The sequence below is a fragment of the Quercus robur genome, chromosome 8, assembly GCF_932294415.1.
Source record: "Quercus robur chromosome 8, dhQueRobu3.1, whole genome shotgun sequence".
Classification (NCBI taxonomy): Eukaryota; Viridiplantae; Streptophyta; class Magnoliopsida; order Fagales; family Fagaceae; genus Quercus; species Quercus robur.
In genome coordinates this window covers 14,655,111-14,675,321 of record NC_065541.1, presented here as the reverse complement: position 1 = coordinate 14,675,321, position 20,211 = coordinate 14,655,111, and the positions used below count along the sequence as shown (strand labels likewise).

Below are 20,211 nucleotides of genomic sequence, written 5' to 3'. Positions count from 1 at the left end.
AGGACACTAAGTAGTCCAAGGACAGGTAAAACACTATCATGGAAGTTCGTGTTAGTGAATGAAGAGGTGAAGTTTTGTCATAAGAGTCCAAGAAGGTGGTTCGAGGATGAATGCATTCTCGACTAAGCAAAACCCAGGTCTGAAGGTGTGGTCTACCATCTAGGGCAATGTTCCAGGAGGTTTTGTTGATAAGGATAAGCATCCTAGAGGCACAGGACAAAGGAAAGCCATATAACATCTAAGAGAAAGTTGCTACCACCGCATTGAATGCTTTATAGCTAACTTTCTGGCAGCATTAATGAGAAAGTGATACCTGAACAGTAATTTTCAGTCTCACAGCTGCTCTCCAAAGACTTTAGGAAGGTGCTAATGAGACAAGGATTAACACCAGCAATCTAATCTACACCTGGAGGGTAGAGATGAAAGAAGGAAGATAGTATAAAACAGAAAGAAGACTCTAAGGGAAATGGATCAGAAAAGAAAGAGAAAAATTACTGTAGCAACAAGAATGGTGTTTGTAATCAAATTCAAGTGATATATATAAAAACTGATCTCATCTGATTGTGCCGAGAATGATTTTATTTAGATAAAGTCAGTTTATCTTTACTTTGTTGTCATCTAGATCCATTATAATTGTTACCCAACTCATTAGAGCCTAGTTTTCTAACCTACTCTCTACAAATTTATTATATTGGGCTCTTTGGGTCTTGATCCTTTTACCTTTTGGGTTAAAGAACCAAATTGTGTCCTTACAATAACTTTAGAGATAAGCAGTAATGGTAATATCGTTTTTGAACGCGAAGAGAAAAAAAATCCTAAATTTTAGGAGTTTTCTTTTTGAATTTAAAATGAAATTTGTTATTTGATATTTATGACCTTATTTCTAAATGAAGTTACCCTTCATTAATAAGGGTATTTTTGAACAAAATAAAAGTTTAGTAGCGTCTACTCCTGATTATAGTTTTTAACATTAGATTAAGATATCAATTGGTTTTCGGTGTAGGCAGCAAGACATCAATCGGTTTTCGGTGTAGGCGGTAAGACACCAATCGATTTTTGGTGTAGGCAAGGATTAAACCATAAATTTCTTATTCAACTATCAGAGACTTTACTAGTTAAGTTAACTGAAACCAACTTATCATAGCATATTAATCCATCATAGATAACAAAAACTTGGACTTACTGGCTATTGTCACTTTCCTATTGCAACAGATGGAGATTGCACCTTTTTCGAGTTGAAGGGGTGTGATTTAGAGGTTTCTTACGTGTCATTACACCCCAATGACTCACAGGAAAGACAAATCTCCTAGAAACATTAATGGGAGTGTATGAAAAATATTATATTGTGCAAATCTTGGGTGCAGTATTCAGTTGCATTAGACCGATCACAATAATTATGTGTCCATTTTTAATTACATGTCATCATCCTAATGGGTCTAATACGCTGGATGCACTGAGTCCAAGTCAAGTTCTATATTGTTTTCTATTCCATGGTTAAAAATTACAAAATCAGAACATAGTCGGAATACATAAAAAGACTAAAATAAAATTTCACAACAAATTTCATGTTTGTTGGAATTGAGAGATTATTATTATTATTATTTTTTTGGTAATGTTATTATTCATTCTCATCTAAACCTATTGTCGATACTATTTTATTATCTATCATTACTAATTTATCAAATTAATAGTTGTGATTTTTGTGAAGTTTGTTATAAAATATGTTATGACTATACTTGTGATTTTTGTGAGATATATTATAAAATATGTTATGACTAGACTTTTTGAATACTAATTTTGTTAAAAAAAGAAAAAATAAATAAAACAATAAAATGAAAACCAAAAATAGAAAAAAAATGGTTAGCTTTTAAATTTTCAATCAAAATTTAATTAGTTTCCAAAATTTGAAGTTTTTTATTTTAGTTCTTTAAAAATTATAAATGTATCAAATTAGTTATTTGGTAGCATGGCCGTGATAATTTTTTTTTTATTTTTTATTTTAATTTAGTAAAATTCAACAAAGCCACTTGAGTTTCCATTTTAACAAAGTTACAGAAAGACTAACTTAATGTGTTTACATTTTTTTGAGGATTAGAATTTAAAAAAATAAAAACAAAATTTTAGAGACTAAAATAGAATATGACTCAAATTTTAGTGACCAATGCTATGTTTTAACCAAAGGAAAATGATACTAGATTTAATCAACCTAATGGCTTGATGCGGTACTTAATCCCTTTGGGAGTTTGTTTATGAGATTCGATCCATCTATCTAATTTGGGTCATTTAGCATCGTTCAAATGTACACATGTTGCAAGCAAATTTCATGATATATATTTATAAGTCTTATATAACCTTGTAGCTTAAATCATTTTTCTTTTAAACTCAAGAATTTTATGTATGAAAATGTGACAATTCAGTTATAAGGGTTTTGTTAAGGAGAAAGTACAGGTAAATTTGAGAATTTACGATCTTTGTGTCTTTTTGCTTTGGGAGGGGTGCAATATGTAATCAATCGCATACTACTTCGAAAACAAAACCAACCATAACATGGGAACCAAATATGGCCATTGCCGAATAGCAAGAAATGTGACATTGTTTGTCCCTACATAACAATGCAAAGTCATAAAAAACTACCTACTACATTCCTAAAAATCATCAAATTTATTTTTAAGTTATCGTCATCAACTAGATTCAATTGGTTAAAGAAATATTCAACGACAATCACAGCAAATAATTCTTATGGAGTGTAAGTAACTACATGCAAACAAATAAACAGAAAAGTTAGATAACAAATTAATATACCTGGTAAAATTTCTGATTGGAACTATGGAAACAAACAAAAATGTTGGCCTATAAACCAAGATAATCGACCAATGCCGGCTATATTTTAAAAAACCCATTGATGCATTCAAATTAGCATTGACGATAGATGAAAAAGACAATATTGCAGATTACAATATAATAGGCTGCCGATATTCTAAGAGGAGTTAACTATGCATATATAAATATTGGATACATTTGAATATAAGGGTGAAAATAATAGCAAAAAAGTTGGCCACTTAAGCTAGAAGGAGCATTGGAAATGGGGGCCAAAGATAGAATTTTCAGATATGCAGATCGGGTGGACATGTTGTTCATGTTGTTTGGGACTTTGGGTAGCATTGGAGATGGGTTGCAGAACCCTCTGATGATGTTCATTCTAGGCGATGTGATCAATGACTATGGAAGTGGCAAAGCTTTGACAAACGATGTTGTAAATAAGGTAGGTGTAACGTTGATCAATTCTCTCATATAATTACCTTATTCTGTCTATAATAACGTGAATCACATTCCAGTCACCAGTGCAATAGTTTTGAAGGGTTGTAACTAAAAATTAAAAGTTTGAATGATTTATTTATTTATTTATTTTTTTGAAAAAGGCAAAATGATAAAAAGTTAATAAGTGAAATTTTTGTGAAAGAGATTCTCTTATTCACTAAGAAAAATTTTCATATGAGCCTGTCTTATACAATATCTCTCTCACAGAAATGTGGGACCTTCATGTATGTGAGCGAGATGTTGTATAGGACGGATGTAAGAGATACTTTCTCTGCCACTCATATTTGTGTTTTTTAGGTTCTTGTTGTTCTAAACTTTTAGTTCTTCTACTAGTTAGTAGTATTTATTTATTTATAATTTATTTAAACACACCCACAATATTAGAATTGTTTATGGAGCTATGCTGATGCCATAACTTGTGTCACAACTCCGCTAATTCTAGCTTGTCGCATGAGCAAGTTGTGGCACAAGTTATGGCACTAGCATTAGTCTTGTTTATGGGATTGCTTATCCATTAATGTTGCCACTCGTATTTGTGCTTTCTTGGTGGTGGTTGTTGTTGTTCTAATATTAGTATTTATTTAAAGCAAGAGTTTATTTTTCAAACTTTAAATCACAACTAGCCACTATCCAAATACCAAAGGCAAGTATCACATGCCTTTAAGGCGGTTAAAGCAATATAACAAACATAATTATTGTGAGAAGTAGTTATACATAAACATTCAATGATAGGTTTAGCACATCTAAAAAGCCATAGAGAACAAGAGTGGAAAGATACAATTCTCATCCTAGTTGCTTTCAAGAAACACAATAAGAAACCTATGACAGGAGGGGTCAAGGATCAACTCTAGGTAAAGATACCTAAAAATAAGAGCTAACTCGCTTTGATACTAATTGAGAGTTTGTTTAGACCCCTTAAACAGATTGTTTAACCTAATTTATTAACCAAGTGATTACTTAGATTAATTTTCAGATCTAGGTTAAAACAAATAAATCATATCATGCAAAGTTACAGAAAAGTAAATAACACCACGATATGATTACTCAGGAAAACCAATGAAACTAACTTGTTTCAAGGTAAAAATCTGGGGAGGATTTGATCTAACTATCCTCAAGGTAAACCAAATCCACTATAAGAGAATTGAAGTTTTTACAGAAGATTTAACCCTAAATCTAATGCTATCTCATGTAGTAACTTACTGACATGTTACGTGCAAACTCTGAATCTATAGACTCATTCTCTTCTTAGATTAATAGCAACACAAGCACACCTTTACTTGTGACTTTGAGACTCCACTCAAAGAATTTAGATCACCGTCAGTAGTTGATCTTGAATGCAGCAACTAGTTCTACCAATCCTTGATTGTAGTTTAAGCTCCGGTAGAATCTTGTGTAGTTAGAAAGTACAGAACCTCTCAAATCTCACAAAGACTAACACACAAGTTTTCAAAAAGTCTTCAAAACGTAGCTAGGGTTTTATTTTTATATGTGTAGAAGTTTAAGTGTAACCCTAAACGTTTTTGTTGTGATTGGATTGAAATAACCTTCTACAAAAATCCCTATTTGCAATTTTCGATTGATCGGGTCTATTTCTCGATACGTCGAGAATGACAGAACTTGAATTCTGTTTTCTGCAATCAGCTGGACTTTGCAATCTTTTTGAAACACACTTATTTAAGCACACTCTAAACACTTAGACTATACTAGTTTTGCTCTCGGTTTGCCAACACATTACAACCATGATTCTAAACACTTAATTAAATCTTTAGAACTTAAGAGCATCCACAGCAGTGGAGCTAAAAATTTAGTTATTTGACACCACAAAAAGTTACTTTATCTATTTTACTTATTCACTTTACAAAACATGTTGCAGCAGTGGATTTATTTTAGTTTTCAACACAATAAAATAATATAAACATCACAATAAAATAATATATCTACTACAATAAACAATAATCACAATCACAACCACCCGCAACTGCTACCGTTGCCACTACCGCTGCCGCCACCAACTCTTCCATCGCCACCGCCACCGCAATTGCTACCGCTGCCACTACCGTTGCCAACACCGACTCTTCCACCGCCACCACCGACTCTTCCACTGCCACCGCTACATGATAGAAAATAATCATCTAGTGTAAACAAGTGATTTTTTTAACCCTAAATTATACTTATACATTTTTTTTTTACTAAAACAATTTATCAATCATCATGATAGCAAATAATCATCTAGTATAACAATAATATTTTGTTTTAACCCTAAATTATATATATACAAATTTATCTTTTGACTAAAAAAAATTTCTCAATCGTCATGATAGCCTATTATCGTCTAGTATAACAATATTATTTATTTTTTTTTAAACCAAATTATATATGTGGGGCCAGAGAACTTGTGACCCTAGCTCACTTTACATTAGGGCCCAAGGCCCTAGCCGAGGAGAGACATTGCCGAAGACATATAATGAAAATCCAAATGGCCTAGAGATATAGCCGAGGACGATTCTGTCCTCGGCATCCCAAAGCGCTCCTGAAAGAAAGGACAAGTACAGTATAGGAATAGTTTAAGGAAAAGCTGAACACTTTCGCATTGATAGAGAAAGGACCTCTGAACAGTATGTCGACAAAGGACAAGGGAAAGGCTGCCATTACTGTAATTAAATACTCTGCGCCTAACAGAGCAATACTTTTCAGCTTTTACAACCACCCCCAACCACTTGGGGTATGGGCTGATAGGACAAGTATCAGCCCTAGAAAACTGAACCTACACGTGGACGTTAGAGGGAGGGTAAAGGCTAGTATAAAAAGAGAAGTAAGCAATCCAGAGAAGAGGCTGGAAAAAAAGGCCAAGAACCAAAACCTCCTAGGCTGTGCCGAGGAGGAAAGCTTCTTAGACAAATATGGTTCACCTCTATGCGTCCACCATGTACCCTATGACTAACCACTGTCCAGTGACCAAGGCCTAGCCTTTCAGCCCACTCTCTACAAATTTTATTGTTTGGGCCGTTAACGTAGGAACCCAATATCAGTTTGGGATCGCTACAAATTGAGTCCTTACAATTGGCGCCATCTGTGAGAAGGCTTGTACTTTGGCACAGGCGGTGGTAGGATCAAGCCCCTGTCTAACAATGGTCTGCGAAGACCCTTCCATCATTTCCAGCAGCACACTAGTTGTTGCCCTAGTATAAAGTTCCACTAGGGGCTACGCTTCGAAGCGCCAGTGGCACGGCCAGTTCTAGGGGCTTCAAACATCATGTCAATGCCCCATACCTTGGTCGAAGGGTTAATCCTCGAAACTTTATTGCATGGTCCTCGGACTCAAACCTATAGGGAAACCAACTACTTTAAGCAAAAATTATAAATTTTCGACAGAATCAAGGTATTGCATGGTCCTCGGACTCAAACCTATGGGGAAACCAACTACTTTAAGCAAAAATTATAAGTTTTGGACAGAACTAAGGTATTGCATGGTCTTCGGACTCAAACTTATGGGGAAACCAACTACTTTAAGCAAAAGCTGTAAGTTTTGGACAGAACCAAGGTATTGCATGGTCCTCGGACTCAAACCTATGGGGAAACCAACTATTTTAAGCAAAAACTATAAGTTTTGGACAGAACCAAGGTATTGCATGGTCCTCGGACTCAAACCTATGGGGAAACCAACTACGTTAAGCAAAAGCTATAAGTTTTGGACAGAACCAAGGTATTGCATGGTCCTCGGAATCAAACCTATAGGGAAACCAACTACTTTAAGAAAAAATTATAAGTTTTGGACAGAACCAAGGTATTGCATGGTCCTCGGACTCAAATTTATGGGGAAACTAACTACTTTAAGCAAAAATTATAAATTTTGGACAGTACCAAAGTATTGCATGGTCCTCGGACTCAAACCTATAGGGAAACCAACTACTTTAAGCAAAAACTATAAGTTTTGGATAGAATTAAGGTATTGCATGGTCCTCGGACTCAAACCTATGAGGAAACCAACTACTTTAAGCAAAAATTATAAGTTTTGGACAGAACCAAGGTATTGCATGGTCCTTGAACTCAAACCTATGGGGAAACCAATTACTTTAAGCAAAAGCTATAAGTTTTGGACAGAACCAAGGTATTGCATGGTCCTCGGACTCAAACCTATGGGGAAACTAACTACTTTAAGCAAAAATTATAAGTTTTGGACAGAACCAAGGTATTGCATGGTCCTCGGACTCAAACCTATGGGGAAACCAACTACTTTAAGCAAAAGCTATAAGTTTTGGATAGAACTAAGGTATTGCATGGTCCTTAGACTCAAACCTATGGGGAAACCAACTACTTTAATAAAAAATTATAAGTTTTGGACAGAATCAAGGCATTGCATGGTCCTCGGACTCAAACCTATGGGGAAACCAACTACTTTAAGCAAAAGCTATAAGTTTTGGACAAAACTAAGGTATTGCATGGTCCTCGGACTCAAACCTATGGGGAAACCAACTACTTTAAGCAAAAATTATAAGTTTTGGACAAAACCAAAGTATTGCATGGTCCTCGGACTCAAACCTATAGAGAAACCAACTACTTTAAGCAAAAATTATAAGTTTTGGACAGAACCAAGGTATTGCATGGTCCTCAGACTCAAACCTATGGGGAAACCAACTACTTTAAGCAAAAGCTATAAGTTTTGGACAGAACCAAGGTATTGCATGGTCCTCGAACTCAAAAATATGGGGAAACCAACTACTTTAAGCAAAAGTTATAAGTTTTGGACAGAACCAAGGTATTGCATGGTCCTCGAACTCAAACCTATGGGGAAACCAACTACTTTAAGCAAAAGCTATAAGTTTTGGACAGAATCAAGGTATTGCATGGTCCTCGAACTCAAACATATGGGGAAACCAACTACTTTAAGCAAAAATTATAAGTTTTGGACAGAACCAAGGTATTGCATGGTTCTCGGACTCAAACCTATGGGGAAACCAACTACTTTAAGCAAAAATTATAAGTTTTGGATAGAATCAAGGCATTGCATGGTCCTCGGACTCAAACCTATGGGGAAACCAACTACTTTAAGTAAAAGCTATAAATTTTGGACAGAACCAATGTATTGCATGGTCTTCGGACTCAAACCTATGGGGAAACCAACTACTTTTACCTATAGGGAAACCAACTACTTTAAGTAAAAATAATAAGTTTTGGACAAAATCAAGGTAGTGCATGGTCCTCGGACTCCAACCTATGGGGAAACCAACTACTTCAAACAAAAATTATAAGTTTTGGATAGAACCAAGGTATTGCATGGTCCTCGGACTCAAACTTATGGGGAAACCAACTACTTTAAGCAAAAATTATAAGTTTTGGACAGAATCAAGGTATTGCATGGTCCTCAGACTCAAACCTATGGGAAAATCAACTACTTTAAGCAAAAATTATAAGTTTTGGACAGAATCAAGGTATTGCATGGTCCTTGGACTCAAACCTATGGGAAAATCAACTACTTTAAGCAAAAATTATAAGTTTTGGACAGAATCAAGGTATTGCATGGTTCTTGGACTCAAACCTATAGGAGCTATGAATATTGTCAGGAACGTGGCATGGCATCCTAGTGCTCAACGACCCTCTCGGATGGTTCATTTTAGGTTACCCATCCTCGGGTGATCACCCCATATGTAATACAGAGCATTCAGCGGTTATTTCGATCAGTCTCATATGGCTAACCTACTTCAAGTCGACATTATTGTGCCCGTCAGTTTTAATAAGTTTAAAGCGATAACTCTTTTTTAACAAGGGTTTCGGCCCTAAGTATTGTTCTAAAGAAAAGGATACCAACACATCCATTGGCAAAATAATTATGGAAGAAATGAAAGAACACGCAAAATGAGATAAAGTCATCTTTTATTAGACAAAGAAGTAGTACAGCATACAATAAGGGACTTAAACAAGCCTATACCAGAAGCTAAATACATAAGCCAAAAAGAAAAGCCAGAAGGAAAAGAATACAGGGAAACGATAAATCCTTCAAAATTTTGCCTTAGCAGCAACCAGGCACGTTAGGATGGCATCAGTGATGGAAGAGAAGAAGAAGCAGAGGCACCTGGGTGGCACCAGTGATGGAAGAGAAGAAGAAGCGGAGGCTCCTAAGTGGCCCCAGTGATAGAAGAGGGGAAGAAGCAGTTGAGCCTAACCCCCGTACCAGCTCTGACTACAATCAAGCAGGTATCATATTAGCAGCACTCGAGAAAGTGCGAATGGTACCGACGATGAGAAACTGTCGCAACAAAAATCTGATGCGACCTCCACCTGCTTTGGATTTTGGCTGAAGGAAGAAGAGGCTCCTTTCTTGCCTTGTTAAGAGGAAAAAATATCTTGAGTCTTTGTCTCCCTTGCCCTGACCTGGCCATCTTGAGTCTCGGGGAAACCCAATGCTTCTAGAGAGGGTGTGGTCCCTCTGCCCTCATCCCAGACTTGACCATATCACTCCCTAGGGCTCAGTCACACTGGTAACAGGGGTTATGGGCACAACTGGAAAGTTAGGGATTTGGAAGGCTTAAAGGGTCTACGAATAAAGAAAATGACCTCCCATCGCACTTCTTATATGGGGGGCGAGCCTGGTGGCATTTACTCTGTACAAATCTCTAAGAAAAGCTATAAACGAGATAAGTCCCACCCAACTCCCAACGCCGTCTTCAACTGTTGGATTTGCGTCACCTCGTAAAGGGAACTTATTAAAGATGCTTCTCGTGCACTGAAACGGCAAGAACGCGGTTTGAGTAAAGCTAAGGGAATGTCTCATAACCAGGACCACGTCCCAAGCAAATGAAGAGGCACCGACATTGATGAAGGACGAGGCTTGGCAAGCTGTGACATAGGCCCGACATCACCAAAACCCTCCTCTCCGTCCGAGGGGCCGGACAGCAGGATTTTGAGGGGCTATTGTGGGGCCAGAGAACTTGTGACCCCAGCCCACTTTACGTTAGGGCCCAAGGCCCTAACCGAGGAGGGACATTGCCGAGGACATATAATGAAAGTCCAAATGGCCTAGAGATATAACCAAGGACGATTCTGTCCTCGGCATCCCAAAGCGCTCCTGAAAGAAAAGGCAAGCACTGTATAGGAACAGTTTAAGGAAAAGTTGAACACCTCCGCATTGATGGAGAAAGGACCCCTGAACAGTATGGCGACAAAGGACAAGGGAAAGGCTGCCATTACTGCAATTAAATACTCTACGCTTGACAGAGTAATACTTTTCAGTTTTTACAACCACCCTCAACCACTTTGGGTATGGGCTGATAGGACAAGTATCAGCCCTAGAAAGCTGAACCTACACGTGGACGTTGGAGGGAGGGTAAAAGCTAGTATAAAAAGAGAAGTAAGCAATCCAGAGAAGGGGCTGGGAAAAAAGGCCAAGAACCAGAGCCTCCCAGGCCGTGCTGAAGAGAAAAGCTTCTTGGGCAAACATGGTTCACCTCTGTGCATCCACCATGTACCCTATGACTAACCACTGTCCGATGACTAAGGCCTAGCCTTTCAGCCCACTCTTTACAAATTTTATTGTTTGGGCCTTTAAGGTATGAATCCAATATCAGTTTGGGATCGTTACAAATTGAGTCCTTACAATATATATACAAATTATTGGTTGATTTTTCTTTTCTCTCTCTCTCTCATTATTTCATTTCAATCTCTCTCTCTCTCTCTCTTCCTTCTCTCTTTTGTTCTGCTCTTTCCCCTTCAAACCCAAAACCCATGGTGGAACACCATCACCAAGCCACCATGGCTGGACCACCATCACAGGCCACGCAACCCACCGCAACCCACTTGACAAAGCCAAACCTCCGTCTTCTCTTCGTGGGTGGATCTGTCGTTGGTCTCTCAAGTCCAGCTCTCTCCTCTTGCTCATGAGTCTCTCAAGTCCGCTTAGTCCAGTTATGGTTCATGGGTTGTGACTCTCTCAATGATGGATTTTGGCCATGGATTTTGCCAATGTTTGCTTCTTCTTCTTTTTTTTCTTTTTTTCCTGGTAGTGGTGGGGGTTGCCGTGGTGGTGGAGGTGGTGATTAATATTGGTGGTGGTGGGTTTGATGAGTGTGGGTATGGTTGGATTTGTGACTGATGTGGTGGTGGTGATTGTGGGAGTTGTCGTGATCGGAGTTAGGTCTGTGGCGGCGTGGGTAAGGGGGGCGATAGCGTGAGAGGTCTGAAAGTTAAGAGAGAGAGTTGAGAGATTATGAGAATTCTGAGAAGAAAAGAAAAAGAAAAAAAAGAAAGGAAAAAAATAATATTTTAATTAGGCTGGAGAATATATATATATATATATATATTTAGCTCTTAGCTATAGTGCACAACAATACATAGCTGTGCACTGTAGCAATGAAGGTATACCTTTAGCTCTGCTGCTGTAGTATGAGATTTTGTGTTTTGGTGAAACTAAAATAGCTATATAGCTATTTAGCTTCACTGTTGTGAGTGCTCTAACACGACCCATTCTTCTACTATATCTCTAACATCGTGGCCCAACAAGGAAAGAATGAGTGACCCACTTTCTAAGTTGAGAGGCCTCAAGACCTTCCAATAATTCATGAGCAAAGAAGTTCAATGCCAAGCTTCCTATTCTTGGGCTATGTTTGATGATCACTGAGACCAAGAAAAAGAGACACACGAAGCACCACTTTCAGAAATTGAGAAGAATTTTTTTTGTTGTTGAGAGAATTGAGAAGATGGAACAAGGGGGTTTAAAAGGCAAGTTGATTTGACTAAATATTGGCCTGTTTGGTATCCTTGTTTGAGCAACAATTTTCACATTTCAAACATATTTATACACACTTTTTCACTCACATGTATTTCAAAAAACTATAAAAAAAACTACAAAAATTCCATCTCAAACTACCCTACCAAACACCTCCTTAAGTTCAAGACGTCACGTCTAGACAAATTCGATGAATCAAGCTAACAGCCCAACTCAAGATATATGTGAGAGCTTTGTCCAATAACTAAAATTTTAGTCAAATTATAATTATTTTTTGGTAGAAATAAAAAAGGTTAAACGAGAGAGGGTGACATCTCTTATAGAACTATGTCTCTTTACATGTGGGTCAGAAATAAGGGTGTTTTATTACCTACTTAAGTTGCTCTTAATGGAAAATTTAAAAAGCTAAGGGGGCATTGCCCCCTGACTTCACTTGTTTCGTTCATTTTATATGAATTTTTTTTTTTTTTTGTATATTTTATTTTACATTTTCTGATATTGATACGGTGAAAAACACAAGTTAATTTAAAACGTTTTTTTTTTTTGGTTGTTATTGTGGTTAATGGAAAACGTGTTTTGTGGTTCATAGAAGTTAAATCCTAGAGGGGAAATGTTTTCCCATACATTACATAATGGGTTGGAAAACTATCACAAATAAACTTTCACACTACGAAAACTCTCCCAATAGTAACTTATGTCTCTTTTTCCTTCCTTCTCTCCACTGGCTGATAATTGACTTAATTGACCAATTATTGATCACTGTTGACTTCTTCACAAATGACATTTTTGCACAAACCAATCGCTTTCTTACATAATTTAATTTCTTGCATAGATTCCGAATTTGAGTTTTTCCTCATTTGTGACTCCCAAATCTCCTAAAAACAGAAAATATTTTTTTTTTATTTGAGGTTTTGTTATCGTGAATGAAAAATTTTATTCATATATTTATTTGGAATTACAAGAAATATAATTGATTTTTTTATGCAAGCCAAACTATGGAAAATATTTTCCTGCTCGTTTGAGGGTTGCAACCAAATACAGAAAAACTAAAAAATGCTCTCAAAAAACAAGTGATTTTCCAAAAACATTTTTTTGTAGAAATAATCCCATCGTAACTTTTCTTTTATTCTTCCTCAGACAACATGTATTAGGATCATCTCTATTTCATATCATTTTAATATGGAGAGTGATAATTTCCTGGTGAAGATTTAGTTTGGTTTAGTTTTATTTTTCAGTTTATTTGGATTAAAGGTATAAATGTTAGGGTATCATTTAAACTAAGCTGTCATTCCTAATTTGCGGAAATGAAATTTTAAAAATGGCATTTTTTACACCTTAATATTTAAGAAAAATTAAATTTCAGAATGAAATGGACCTTCTTTTTTTAAAAAAGCAAATGGTGTTCATGGTTATCTCTCAATTTCAAAGTGAATGGAGAGAATTCACTTCCCTCTTCGTCATACATGTTGCTACCTAAGTCAGAAAAAACATTGCATCCATAAGGGGAGCAAAGTCAAATTAGTGGAATTAATGTGATTTTCCAATGACCATGAGAACCCTTTTTATTGTATCATGTATTTTTAACACTTCAGGCAATTTGTGAACTTGCTACATTCGTTTCCATTTTTTCAGCATGCGCTCAAATTGCTTTATGCTGCAATTGGAGTTGGACTTTCTGCCTTCATAGGTAAGTTGCAATTTTTGTTAACTTGATTCCTTTCAGGAATCATCTTTTGCTTAAAAAAAAAAAAAAAATTGAAGATTGTCACATAAATATTAGTCCTTAACTATGTTTCTTGTTCTGTTGTGGTTAATATTTGCTTTTCCAAAAGGACAATGTTGGACAAGAACTGCTGAGAGACAGACCTCTCGGATGAGAATGGAATACCTGAAATCTATCCTTAGACAAGATGTTGGTTTCTTTGACACTCAAACTGCTGGTACTTCAACAACCAACCAAGTAGTGACGCTCATTTCCTTTGATGCCAATTCAATCCAAGTCGCTTTATGTGAAAAGGTATGATTTCAGTGACTCCCTTATTAGGCTTACTATCCAGGAAGACAGAGATGGAAATCCTCAAAATCATATTTTAAAATTGCACAGCACAAGAAGTCCCATCATGAATCATTTTCAGAATTATGTATCCTAAATAATTTATCCACTCATATAAAGATGATAACCCTTTACAACTGGTAATAACTAGGCTTCTTGAAATAAATACAACTTCTATATTAGTACTTAGTCACATTTCATTTATGTTATATCATTTTCTGAGTAAGCTGGTTTTGGCCTGCAATAAGTTTGTTATATCAAGAAAGAGTGAGGAGACAATGGTTGAAAAGTTTGGCTCTAAATATCTACCATGTAAATCTGGTGGCGATTAGACAATCTAGTATCATCAATGACAAGAAGCTGCACTGCTTGAAAGCATAGGCTGAGTACGCAAAAGTTAGAATTTTTATCATTATGCTGCTTGTTGAATTGGATTCATTTTTAATTGCAGATACCTGATTGCCTTGCTTACACGTCAACTTTTGTCTTCTGCCACATATCTGCCTTCATATTGTCATGGAGACTCACATTGGCAGCTATACCACTCTCAATCATGTTCATTGTTCCGGGGCTTGTCTTTGGGAAGATCATGATAGGCCTAATAATGAAGATGATTGAGTCCTATGGGGTTGCAGGAGGGATTGCAGAGCAAGCAATTTCTTTGATAAGAACTGTATATTCATATGTGGGGGAGGAGACACTAGATAGATTTAGCCGTGCACTTCAGACAACCTTGGAATTTGGAATCAAACAAGGACTTGTAAAGGGAATACTGTTGGAGAGCATGGGAATAATATACATCGGTTGGGGTTTTCAGGCTTGGGTTGGTACTTATTTGGTTACTCAAAAACATGAAAAGGGTGGCCATGTATTCATAGCTGGGTTTAATGTACTCATGGGAGGATTGTGAGTCTTTTCCTCACAACTAATTTTATATTTCTCACTTGTTGCTTAGGCTTCAACTTCTTTATTTCAATTTAGAATTAATAAATTTTGTTTTGTGATTTCAGGAGTGTTTTGAGTGCACTCCCATATCTAACAGGCATCACTGAGGCAACAACTGCTGCCTCTCGGATTTTCGAAATGATTGATCGAGTTCCTACTATAGACTCTGAAGATAGAAAGGGAAAAGCTTTATCGTTTGTGAGAGGAGATATTGAATTCAAAGATGTATATTTTTTGTTACCCATCAAGACCTGATACGCCAATCTTAGAAGACTTCAATCTTAAGGTTCGAGCTGGTAAGACAGTAGGTCTAGTTGGGGGCAGTGGTTCTGGCAAGTCCACAGTCATTGCACTACTGGAAAGATTTTACGATCCCATTGAAGGAGAAATACTCTTGGATGGATATAAGATAAGAAGACTTCAGCTGAAATGGTTGAGATCCCAATTGGGTCTAGTAAATCAGGAACCTGTTCTATTTGCAACAACCATAAAAGAGGATATACTATTTGGAAAGGAAGGAGCTACAATCGACAGTGTCATAAATGCGGCCAAAGCAGCGAATGCACATGACTTCATCACGATGTTACCAGATGGATATGAAACTCAAGTAAGCCTACTTTTTAGACTCAGAAATTGTTTCTTGTCTGCTATGTTTGGGTCAAGTTTTAAGGTACTCCAACAAATAAAGACTAACAAGGAGATTTTAAGTATTTTTTTAGGCCTTCTAAAATTTTCTATGCAATAGCAGCAAAGATTGTATTGTAACTATATCCAAAAGCATGTGTGATAAATTGAGTAAGCTGCTTAATCCCCAAAACAGTTTTCTTATAATATTTACCCAATTGCAGTTGGTACTTTCTTCCACAGGAATTACTATCTTGATTTGACTTTGAAGTGTTTGATTTAGACAAGAATTATGAACTTCGAAAATTTTCGAAATAATTCTTGTGGCAAGCTTATTTATGTGAATACTGTATAACATCAACTACTACAGTTTCCACAGGTTGGCCAATTTGGATTCCAAATGTCTGGAGGTCAAAAGCAACGAATTGCCATAGCCAGAGCACTGCTAAAAGATCCCAAGATCCTGCTGCTCGATGAAGCCACTAGTGCATTGGATGCACAATCTGAAAGGATAGTACAAGAGGCAATTGATCAGGCATCAAAAGGGAGGACAACAATCATCATTGCTCATCTCTTGTCCACAATTAGGACAGCAAACCTAATCGTGGTTCTTCAAGCTGGCAGAGTAATTGAGTCAGGCTCACACAATGAGTTGATGTCAATGAATGATGGAGAAGGTGGGGAATATTCAAAGATGGCTGCGATTCGGCAATGCAAAATGAAGCCTCTACCACTCCTAGTTCTCCAATAGAGAGAAGAAGCCACCACAAAATGAGCATCCCACCAAGTCCAATGAGTGCGAGATCAAGCATTCACAGTACTCCAATGTTAAACCCCTTCAGTCAGGCATATTCCATGGGCACACCCTACTCCATCTCAATGCCATATGATCCTGATGATGATATATATTTAAAGAAATCTACCTATCCTCATGCTTCCCAGTGGCGTTTACTAAAAATAAATACGCCAGAGTGGGGAAGAGCTATGCTTGGATGCTTGGGAGCCTTAGGTTCTGGAGCAGTACAACCCATAAATGCCTACTGCGTGGGATCACTTATATCGGTCTATTTCCTCAAGGATGAGTCTGAAATCAAGTCCAAATCCAGAGTCTTGTCCGTCATATTCTTAGGAATTGGTATTTTCAACTTTATCACCAATGTCCTCCAACACTACAATTATTCAATTATGGGAGAAAGGTTGACAAAATGGGTAAGGGAGAATTTACTGGAAAAACTGATGACCTTTGAAATTGGGTGGTTTGATCAAGATTCAAGATGACAACACAAGTGCAGCAGTTTGTGCAAGGTTAGCCACTGAGGTTAACATGGTTCGATCCCTTGTTGGGGACCGGAAGTCATTGCTTGTTCAAGCAATTTTTGGGGCTTCGTTTGCTTACACACTAGGACTTGTGCTCACATGGAGGCTATCCCTTGTGATGATTGCAGTGCAGCCAATAGTCATTGGGAGCTTTTATGCAAGAACTGTTTTGATGAAGAGTATGGCTGAAAAAGCTCGAAAAGCACAGAAGGAAGGAAGCCAACTAGCAAGTGAAGCTGTCATTAATCACAGAACTATAACTGCCTTCTCTTCTCAGAAAAGAATATTGTGTCTTTTTGGTGAAAACTTAAAAGGTCCTAGGAAGGAGAGTATTAAACAATCCTGGATTTCAGGTTTTGGGTTGTTTAGCTCCCAGTTTTTTAACACAGCTTCGTCAGCTTTGGCATTCTGGTATGGTGGGAGGCTCCTACAACAAGATTTAATAGAACCAAAGCATCTTTTTCAAGCATTTTTAATATTGCTATTTACTGCATACATTATTGCTGAAGCTGGGAGCATGACCAACGATTTATCTAAAGGAAGCAGTGCTATTCAATCAGTTCTAGCCATCCTAGACCGGAAAAGTGAGATTGATCCAGATAACAAATGGGGACTGGACATTAAAAGAAGAATAAAGGGTCGCGTGGAGCTAAAAAATGTCTTCTTTGCATACCCATCAAGACCTGATCAAATGATCTTTAAGAGCCTAACTCTTAAGATTGATGCAGGGCAAACAGTGGCACTTGTGGGGCAGAGTGGTTCTGGCAAGTCAACCATCATTGGGCTTATTGAGAGATTTTATGATCCTGATAAGGGATCAATCTATATAGATGAACAGGAAATTAAGAACTATAATTTGAGAATTCTGAGGTCACATATTGCATTAGTAAGCCAGGAGCCAACTCTTTTTGCTGTCCATGCCAATGCTCATGAATTTATAAGGTACAGAATTGCATACCATAATTTAGAAAATTTTCCCTTTCTAATCCTTCCTATATCATTGAATTTTCTTGGCAAGAAAGCCATGATTTCATTTTCACTACACCGAACACATGTTATTAACTGTTTCAGACATTTTTGCGCCCCTTAGCCTGTCCTTTGAGAAAGAAACTTGAACAATTCATGAAATTTAAGTAGGTAAAAAAAAAAAAAATATCACTCCCAAATCTTTTAGCCTCAATATTGGTTAGCCAAAAGAAAAATGAATAATGTACTAGAAAATGTCATACATTATAGCAAATGAAACTAGCAGCTTCCTTATTGATAACATATTCACATTTTATTGCAGTGGAATGAAAGATGGGTATAACACATTGTGGAGAAAGAGGAGCTCAGCTATCAGGAGGTCAGAAGCAAAGAATAGCACTAGCTCGTGCCACACTAAAAAACCCTTCAATCCTCCTATTGGATGAGGCTACCAGTGCACTTGATAGTGTGTCAGAGAACCTAGTTCAAGAAGCACTTGAGAAGATGATGGTTGGCAGGACATGTGTAGTTGTGGCTCACCGGCTATCAACAATTCAAAAAGCCGACTCCATTGCTGTGATCAAGAATGGAAAGGTTGTGGAACAAGGGTCACATAATGATTTAGTTTCTCTGGGTCGAGGTGGAGAATATTATTCTCTGATAAAACTACAAGGTGGCAGCTCCTCTAAGCAGTAAACTAGAGCCACTGTGATATGTGACAGGACATTAAGGTATTGTATATCATGTATTAGTCTGTCTCAGGAGACTAAAATTGGTCATCTAAATTTTGTTAATAGAGGTGGAGGATTCTAGTTATACATTATTTCACACTATATGATTATGTTCAGGTTTTATAATAAGAACTATTGTTGCAGATACTAAAATTATTATTACAGGTATATCCTTTCATATAGGAATAGTGAGAAAACCATCTTTTTTTTTTCTTTTTCTTTTTTTAAATCAACTTTTAGTAACTTTTCTTCTTGGGCAAGAACAACTCAAGTACTAGTAAGCCAAGAATTTTGCATTGTACCTCTAAGCCTTGATAAATCAAATACCAAATCACTTAATTTGACCCAACAATCCAATTGTAATGAAACATCTTTAGCAAGGATAATACAATTGTCCGAGAAGCATGACTTATGAAGTGTATTATCAGTAACTTGAGTTAAGAGTCTTATAATTTAGTGACACTAGTTGCAAATTCACGTGATGCATAGAAAAATTTGACAATTTATTTTTTTGTTACGTGAAAAAGAAAAATAGTAAATGAGACTTATAAGTATTAGTCTCAAACTTTTCTTAAAATGATGTAATTATTTTCTTACAAAGTATAGTCTATACGATATATTAGATTTTCTAAATTAAGCTATTTATATTTGTCATTTGAAAATATTTAATTTTTTTCAGTTTTTTTTTCAAGAAAACATAATGCATTTTACATTCAATTATTATATAAGGTGAAATATTTTGTAAATAATGTAAGGTGTGGTTGGAATTTGTTTCTAGTACTTGTTACAAACGGTTCATCCTATATATGTCTTGAATAGCATAAAGATGATGCATATATAAATAAATTCATCACTTATAATAGGAAAAAAAAAAGACTTTCATAACATAAGAAATATGTAATTTTATCAAGATCCTACCAATATTATGATGATAGTGTGTGTTGAGGTCTAAAAAATCACAACACCTAGGCCCAAAGAAACAACACAAGGGGCCATAGAAAATGGAATTAAAAAAGAGGTAGTAAGCCCAAAAGACTTGAAACCCAAAAGCCATAAAGGAACAAGCCTTAAAACCTACGAGAAAAGAAGAAAGAAAAAGAAAAAAGGCCCAGATCAGAAGATTGAAGAAAGACCAGTGTAAAGAGCTAAGTCGGGATCCCCAGAGGCTGCCAAAGGCTTGGGATCCTCGAGGCATGTAGCACAGCTCAGACAGGATTAAGACAGCTTAAAGGAAACGCTAAAAACACAAGAAACGAAGGGCATATATGTCCTTTTCAGGCACCAGAGATCCAACAAGAAAAAGCAGAAAGCCTAGAGTAACCACTCACAATGCAAAGGAACGGTACCTCGGGGAACCAGAATGAGGAGTTATAAAAAAGGAAGTAGCAACAAAAAACTTTTGAACCAGCAGAGTTGGATTCTGCTCACTTTGGAAAAATGACAAAGAGGAAGGACGGCCAAAAACTGAACAATAAGGAACATGAAATTATGAACAAGCGCACTCCGAAATGGAAAGTTAGCCATGGGCTTTTGAAGAA

At 36.7% G+C, this 20,211-nt stretch overlaps 1 pseudogene; it reads left to right on the top strand.

The window, feature by feature from the left end:
• Positions 1 to 3,082: 3,082 nt before the first annotated feature.
• LOC126695915 (putative multidrug resistance protein) lies at positions 3,083 to 18,763 on the top strand (annotated as a pseudogene).
• The last annotated feature ends 1,448 nt before the right edge of the window (positions 18,764 to 20,211 follow it).